The sequence below is a fragment of the Emys orbicularis genome, chromosome 16 (assembly GCF_028017835.1).
Source record: "Emys orbicularis isolate rEmyOrb1 chromosome 16, rEmyOrb1.hap1, whole genome shotgun sequence".
Lineage (NCBI taxonomy): Eukaryota > Metazoa > Chordata > Testudines > Emydidae > Emys > Emys orbicularis.
In genome coordinates, this window is record NC_088698.1 from 13,902,463 (window position 1) to 13,909,964 (window position 7,502).

The following is a 7,502-nucleotide window of genomic DNA, read 5'->3' on the forward strand; positions in this document are numbered from 1 at the left end:
CCTTGTTTGAACTCAGCAGCGAAGCCAGGTCAGGCAGGGTTGGTGTTTGGATAGGAAACTGCCTAAGATTTCTACATCCTCTAGCATCTTTTGCTTCTTCCAACACTAGGTGGCAATCGTCTCACTGTATTTACTTATTCCCTCCCCCCGCTTCCCTTAAAACAAAAAGCAAGAAAGAGCTTAAAAAAGAGAGTGGACAAGCAGCACTTATCCCCTTTAGTCTGCATATAAGGGAAAAATAGGAAAAACAATGAGATTGTGAAAGTTAAACCTGCTTAACAGACATTCCTTCTCCATAAGGACCCCGAGGCTTTTCTATTGGGCACTGAATATTTATTTGTTTATTTATTTTTAGACTTTTCCTCTCTACAGTTACCAAGACTCAGTGCCTTTAACTCTGACACTGAGATCGTTCATTCTAGCAGACAGTGTCCGACGGAGTTAAGGCAGGGCGCTAGGAGTCGGGCCTCCTGCCTTCCATTTGCAGCTCTGCCACTCTCTCGGTAGGGGACTGTTGTAAGGGGGGTCCCCGTCCTCGCTGTGAGCTGGAATTGCCTGGGTCAGACAGAGTGGGGCTGAGCTAAGGAGAGAGCAGGGGCCCAAGCTGAGCTGGGGAGCAGAGCTGGGCCAGATCCAGAGGGGCCAGAGAGCTGGAGGCAGAGCAGCAGCAGCAGCCGTGCTGGAGCTGGAGCTGAGGCAATCCAGAGCCGGGTGCAGTGAGCAGCGGGGGAGAGTGAGGGGGACCCTGGGCAGTGGGTCCAGCGCAGGGAGACGCCCCCAGCCAAGACGCCTTGCAGGCCAGGCTTGGAGGGGGATTGTAACCCCAACAGGGTGGGGGTGACACTGGGAAGAAGGGTCCCGCCACCTAGAGCCTGAGGGCGTGTGGCCACCACCAGTGCACGTGTCTGACCTGCAGCATAGCCAGGGCTGAGAAGGAGCCTGGGACTTATGAGGAACAGACTGAACTTCCCTTACATTCCAGAGACGCTGGTTGTGATGTCCCCGTGCGACAGAGCGGGGTGATGTTTTCCCTTAACCTTTCTCATTTTTTCCTTATTTTTTTAAACTGATTGCTGTTTAATAAATTGTATTTGCTTTGAACTGTAGGGAATAATCAGTGGGTCAGGGAAGCATCCAGTGTAGAGAGAGCACCCCGGAGTGGGGACACCCTAGCCCCTGGCCTAAGTGACCACGACAAGGTTGGGGGTCGAGCCCCCCAGGACTCCTGGGCCCAGCCTTGTTGGGGTTACGAGGACTCTGCCAGACAGGAGAGTGGAAGGGGAGCCCTCGAGGTCAGGCAGGCGTCTGGGTAAAGGAAGTGGGAGTGAGGACTCAGATCCTTTTGTTAGCCCATTTCGCTGGGGTCGTGTATAAGCCAGGAAAGTTCCCCACAATAGCGGGACCTTCCCCCGCTTACATCTAGGGTGAGGTTTGGCAGGACACTTGCCTTCTCCATGCCTTAGTTTCCTATCTGTTAAATGAACATAATAGTTATGTGCCTGATGGAAGAGGCCTAATTCATCGACCTGTCTGTCTGCTGTCTAGGGCGTGTATCTAAGCACAATGCACAATGTCCCTCCAAACTCCCACTAAGATTGTTGTGTCAACAAAACAAAGTTTATGAACACAGGTTAAATTCAGGGTCCAAGTTCATCCTTCCCCCACTCCATCCCTGGGATTCACTCAATCCACAGTCCAACTCCAGAGTTAATCCATCAGGTAGCCCCACCTTAGAGCTGTCAGGCACAGCCAGCTTCCTCAGCACCAGGGCCGGCTCCAGGGTTTTGGCCGCTCCAAGCAGCCAAACAAGCAAACAAACAAAAAAAGCCTGCGATCGCGATCTGCGGCGGCAATTCGGCGGGAGGTCCTTCGCTCCGAGCAGGAGTGAGGGACCGTCCGCCGAATTGCCGCCGAACAGCTGGACGTGCTGTCCCTCTCCGAAGTGGCCGCCCCAAGCACCTGCTTGGTAAGCTGGTGCCTGGAGCCGGCCCTGCTCAGCACTTCAGACCGAGGGCACTCGGCACTTCTAGCACCAAACTGTTTCAGTTTCACATGTACCCACTTGTCTTATTTTTGATTCCTCCCCTGACATATTTTCTTTAACCTCATGATCCTCATTTTCCTGCTGGGTTTTGTTCTTTACCAAACAGCTGGCCGGGGAAGTGAAAAGGAGAGATTCTTCACCCCTCCCTCCCCCAACTGATGACTTCATTTCCCATTAATGAAGATTTAAAAAGAAATCTCAGGGCTCATTAAGAATCTGGTGACAGCTTTACCTTCTTATGGAGAAACTTAACACCAGACCAATTCCCCTGTGGCTAAAGCCGGGACGGCTGCAATGTTAGTTCTGACTCCACTGGAGAGTTCTGGAAAGCATGATCACGCTGCAGCATAAATGGATGTCAAGAGGTTTACTTAGACCTTTATCAGATCTTCATTTCAAAGGGCATTTCATAAAATATTTGACCCGGTTATGCAGGGAGCTGAGTCTCTCTGCCACCTCCCCAAGAACTGAATGCTAATCTCTGTTACCATCACCCTGGTACCCAAGGACACTGCAGGAGCATGTCTCAGAAATGCACTGGGTGAGTGTAGGGTTGTTGAAAAGTTTCTGGTGGTTATTCTGCTAGTGAACTTTGTCCCATTTACACTGAACACTTATTTCCCGCTGACTCTGGTGCGCTGCCTTCCCTCTACTACACAAGAGGAACTGGTCTTTTTCTCTTTAGTACGAATCAGTTAAAAAAAAAAAAGCCTCCCTATGACAGAGTGCTGGCAGCAACACCTGATCACTGACCTTGCTGCAGCATGTAAAAGGCTGCAGGCTCCGCTGGGAGCGATGAAACACTTTCTGCTGGGGCATTATGAGCACCCAGATGGTAACCACTGGGCTAAGGATGTAATTGGGATAAGTAGCAGGAACAGGAAGCCAGGGGAAGCTCAGCTGGTGCCATGGGCTGAGCCTGTATGAAAAGCTCCTGGTACAAGGAGCTATGTGCTATGTTGCGTGTGTAAAAGTGCAGAGGAATAAAAGGTTCACGGGGTGACTGACAAACAGCCTGTGTGTGCCTGTGAGGTGACAGAAACAGGCTAGAGTGGTTCTCACCCTGCGGCCCGCAGGCCACTTGGGGCCCAATCAGCACAGAGCTGCAGCTCATGTGACATCCCCAGGGCCATACAGGTAGTACTGGATGTGGCCCGCGGCCCACAATGGTAAATAGGTTGAGAACCACTGGGCTAGACAGTGTGGCACACTGAGTATCTGAGAGAGCGCCCTGTGATCCTCCCCCTAAAGCTTTACCAAGAGCAAAGTCATTGTATATCATCCAGTTTGGGGTGGGCTTTTTTTGCCAGGTTTCCATTAGACCAAACTGATCAAACTGTTTGGTTGCACTCATCACAAATCTACTGAAGTTCAATATTTGTAACCTCCTTTTGTGGCATGACATTCAGGAGAGTGCACTACATCCTAGGAACAGCCCTGCCAGTCTCATGTTGCAGGAATGACCTTAAAAGGCTCACAGGCTCCTGCACTCCAGCACCAGTGTGATTAATGATGACATGTTTGCCCCCTCAGGGCCTTTCAGCTCTTGTGCAGAGTCCACCTGTAACTGAGCATCCTATTCAGGAAACTTTGAAAGTGCCTTTCATCTCTTCCATAAATCACTTAGTTGCTGTGGGTCTCTGCCTCTCTGCTGTGTGATGCCTTTGGGTAGTTTTCAGAGGCCACTGCCTGGATAGAGGGGGGCAGAGGTGCTTGTGTCATTTCTGACCCCTCTGCTAATCTAATAAAAATGTTAAGAAGCACTTCATTAAAGTCGGCTTCATTGGTGCTACACTACTGCCATTACATTTCGGGGGTGGGTACGTAAGGTGTGCCTATATACATTTACTCAGCTCTTACGATTTAGGACTAGACAATCAGTGCAGCATGGCTAAAAACTAGCATCTAGGTGCAGAAGTTTACTCTCCATTGCTCATTCAAAGAATCTAAAGAGGATGCAAATCCTAAGTAACAGCATCACACAACCAGATTGCTGCCTTGGTGGCTGCAGGGGACAGCTGCAATTCTAGGTAAGCAAATAACATCTTCAGAGAATGTTCCAGTCAGAGAAATCTAGAAGACTGAAATCCATAAGTAGGAAAAATTAATAAAATTCAGCTGGAATTACTTGATTCATATCCATTCTCCTGGCTAGGCAGCTGGAGAGCTGTCATCACTAATTCTGACCATACACAGTTCTTATTCTCTTTGTTACCCCCATCACCCCAACCTCACCCCAGCCTGATTTGTCTTAGCCACTTATTATTTCTTACCTTCTAGAATGTAAGTTCTTTGGGGGCAAAAGCTGTAACTTACTATGTTTGTGCAGTGCCTAGCCCAATGGGGCTCAACCTGTTGCCTTTATGCTCTACCACAGTATGAATAATATTAGTTACTAATACACCTTTTAGGGTGGTTATCTTGGCAGAGAGAACTCCCTTGCAAAACTTCAAGAGATAACGCTGTAAAATTATAGCTGCTGGCATTTGAGAAAGGATATAAATGCCACACAAAGACCATTTTAGATCTCAGTAAGTGATAAGTGGACCCTCGAGTGTTGTCCTGTAGTGAGGAGGTGAAAAGCAGGAATTGCAACCTACTTAATTTTCAAGGCTAAATGTGCTTTGAGCTTGTTAACAATTCTGTAAGCTGTTCATACCTACGTGTTGTTTGATGTGCCTTTTTTTTTAGCTTATCCGTCTTTCCGTTCTTTGCAATAAGAATTGAGAATGAAATTCTCCCCTGTGCAGAAGGCCAGAACGATGCCTAGGCACAAGTTAAGCCCTCAAAACAGGGTTTAAGTGGGACTTAAGTACGTAGGCGTGGGGTTGGCCCTTTGTAGATGGGGAATCAGAAGTTGTACATGCTTCAGCTTGCTGCTTTTCTTCATTCCTCTGTAAAAGATCCAAAGATTTAACAGATGGGTGCCTGGTTTTAAATCCTACTCTGAGGCTTATGGGAGTCTTCTTGTCTGTACTTTGTAGCCTCCTGCTTCAGAGATCCACACAACTCGTTCCCTTCTCTTTGCGCATTCTAGTGACTTTCCCCTTGCCATTGCTGATTTTGTTCCCTGCCTGGTGAGAACCCTGGTGCCTTGGGAAATAAGGGTGTGAGACACACTATTAGGCCTTTCCTAGTCTCTTTTTTGGAAAAGCCTTTTTACATGTGAAGGTCCAGAATCCAGACTTACTGCTGAATGTTACACTCCTGCCCCCATCCCAGGCTAGGATCACATTGGGCGGCAGGGGGAGACATAGGGAACATCCAATGATTCATTTATTAAAAAACAGCCCTAGACCATTGTGACCATAACTCCAGTTGTAGCAGGGCTGAGCTGGGAGGGCAGGGGAGAGTTCTTTGACAAGTCAGCCAGGGGCGCCATTTCAGATTTTGGCAGGGGTGGGGGGCAATTTTAACAGTGATTCCAGGGGCTACTTAGGCGCTTGAAAACTCTAGGTTTTTTTGGCAGATAATTTAGCAATTAGCTGACAGGAGTGCTGTATCCAATTCTTATGTAAAAGAAAGAAAATTAAATAAATATTAGACCCACTCAGCTGTAATACTAACATGTTCTGACATCTTGTGGCAAGTCACTTAAGGGACACTGATTAGGTTTAAAATTTTGAATGTTACTAGCTCTGCAGAGAGGGCGACCCCATCAGGACGCCTGAGTTCTAACTCAGCTCTGAGAAGGAAGTGGTATGGTATTGGGTTACAGCGGGGGCAGAAACATCTGGGTTCTATAGAAGAACATCAGAATGGCCATACTGTGTAAGACCAATGGTCCATCTACCCCAGTGTCCTGTCTTCCAGCAGTGGCCAATACCAGGTGCTTCAGAGGCAATGAATAGAACTGGGCAATCATTGAGTGATTCATCCCATCGCCCACTCCCAGCTTCTGGCAAACATAGGTTAGGGACACACAGAATATGGTGTTGGATCCCTGCCCACCCTGGCTAATAGCCATTGGTGGCCCTATCCTCCATGAACTTTAGTTCTTATTGGAACCCTGTTATAGTTTTGGCCTTCACAACATCCCCTGGCAGAGTTCCACAGGTTGACTGTGAAGAAATACTTTCTTTTGTTTGTTTGAAATCTGCTGCCTATTAATTTCATTGGGTGATCCCTAGTTCTTGTGTTATGTGAAGGAGTAAATAACACTTCCTCCTTCAATTTTTCACACCATTCATGATTTTATAGACCTCTAGCATATCCCCCCTTAGGCATCTCTTTTCCAACCTTAAAAGTTCCAGTCTTCGTTTAATTTCTCCTCATATGGAAGCTATTCCACACCCCATATCATGTCTCTTGCCCTCCTCTGTACCTTTACCAATTCCAATCTATATTTTTTGAGATGGGGCGACCACATCTGCACGCAGTATTCAATATGTGGGCGTACCATGGATTTATATAGCGACAATATGATATTTTCTGTCTTATTATGTATCCCATTTGTAATGGTTCCTAACATGCTGCTGCACACTGAGCAGGTTATTTCCAGAGAACTATCCAGTGACTCCAAGTTCTCCTTCTTGCTGGGTAACAGCTGATTGAGACCCCATCATTTTTGTCTGTATCGGTGGGATTATATTTTGCCATGTGCATTACTTTGCATTTATCAACATTGAATTTCATCTGCCATTTTGTCGCCCAGTCACCCAGTTTTGTGAGGTCCCTTGTGTAACTCTTGTCAGTCAGCTTTAGACGGAACTATCTTGAGTAATTTTGTATCATCTGCAAATGTTGCCACCTCCCTGTTTGCGCCTTTTCCCAGCTCACTTATGACTAGGTTGAACAGCGCCTGTCCCAGTACAGACCCCTGGGGACAGAACCACACTATGAAACTCAAAGGGGCTCTGCCCCCCCCCCCACCCCACGGGGCCCCTAAGCCGGTGATAAGCCCCCAGGCAGCGGCAGCCTGGGCCTAGGGTGACCAGACAGCAAGTGTGAGACCTCGCGACAGGGGCTGGGGGGTAATAGGAGCCGATACAAGAAAAGGACCCCAAAATCGGGACTGTCCCTATAAAATCGGGACATCCTACCCAGGCCACCCCCACGTCCACCCCCTGCAAGCGTGGGCTCTTCCTATTGGTCTAGGTGGTCCGAGGCTGTAGCCCTCTGGTGCGCTGATTGGCCGCCTGTTACAGACACGTGGCCCTCTCGTCTCCCGCCACAACAACATTGCCCCTTTCAGAAGAGGGGCAGGACTCGTGCCCTCCCATTGGCTCCGGGCCTCCTCACTCTCTGATCTGTCCCACCCCACAGAGCTGCGCTTCCCAGTGATTGGTTTGTCGCCGCTACCCGCTCTATTCCCCTAGTCAGCGCGAGTTTCTTCCGGGTTGGGGAGGAGGGTGGCAGGCGGTGGTTGGCTGGTCAGCGCTGTCTGTCACTTCCCCCTGGCGCAGCGATTGGCGAGCGGAGCCTTGGGGGTGGGGCTGAGCGTGCCTCGGTCGCTACG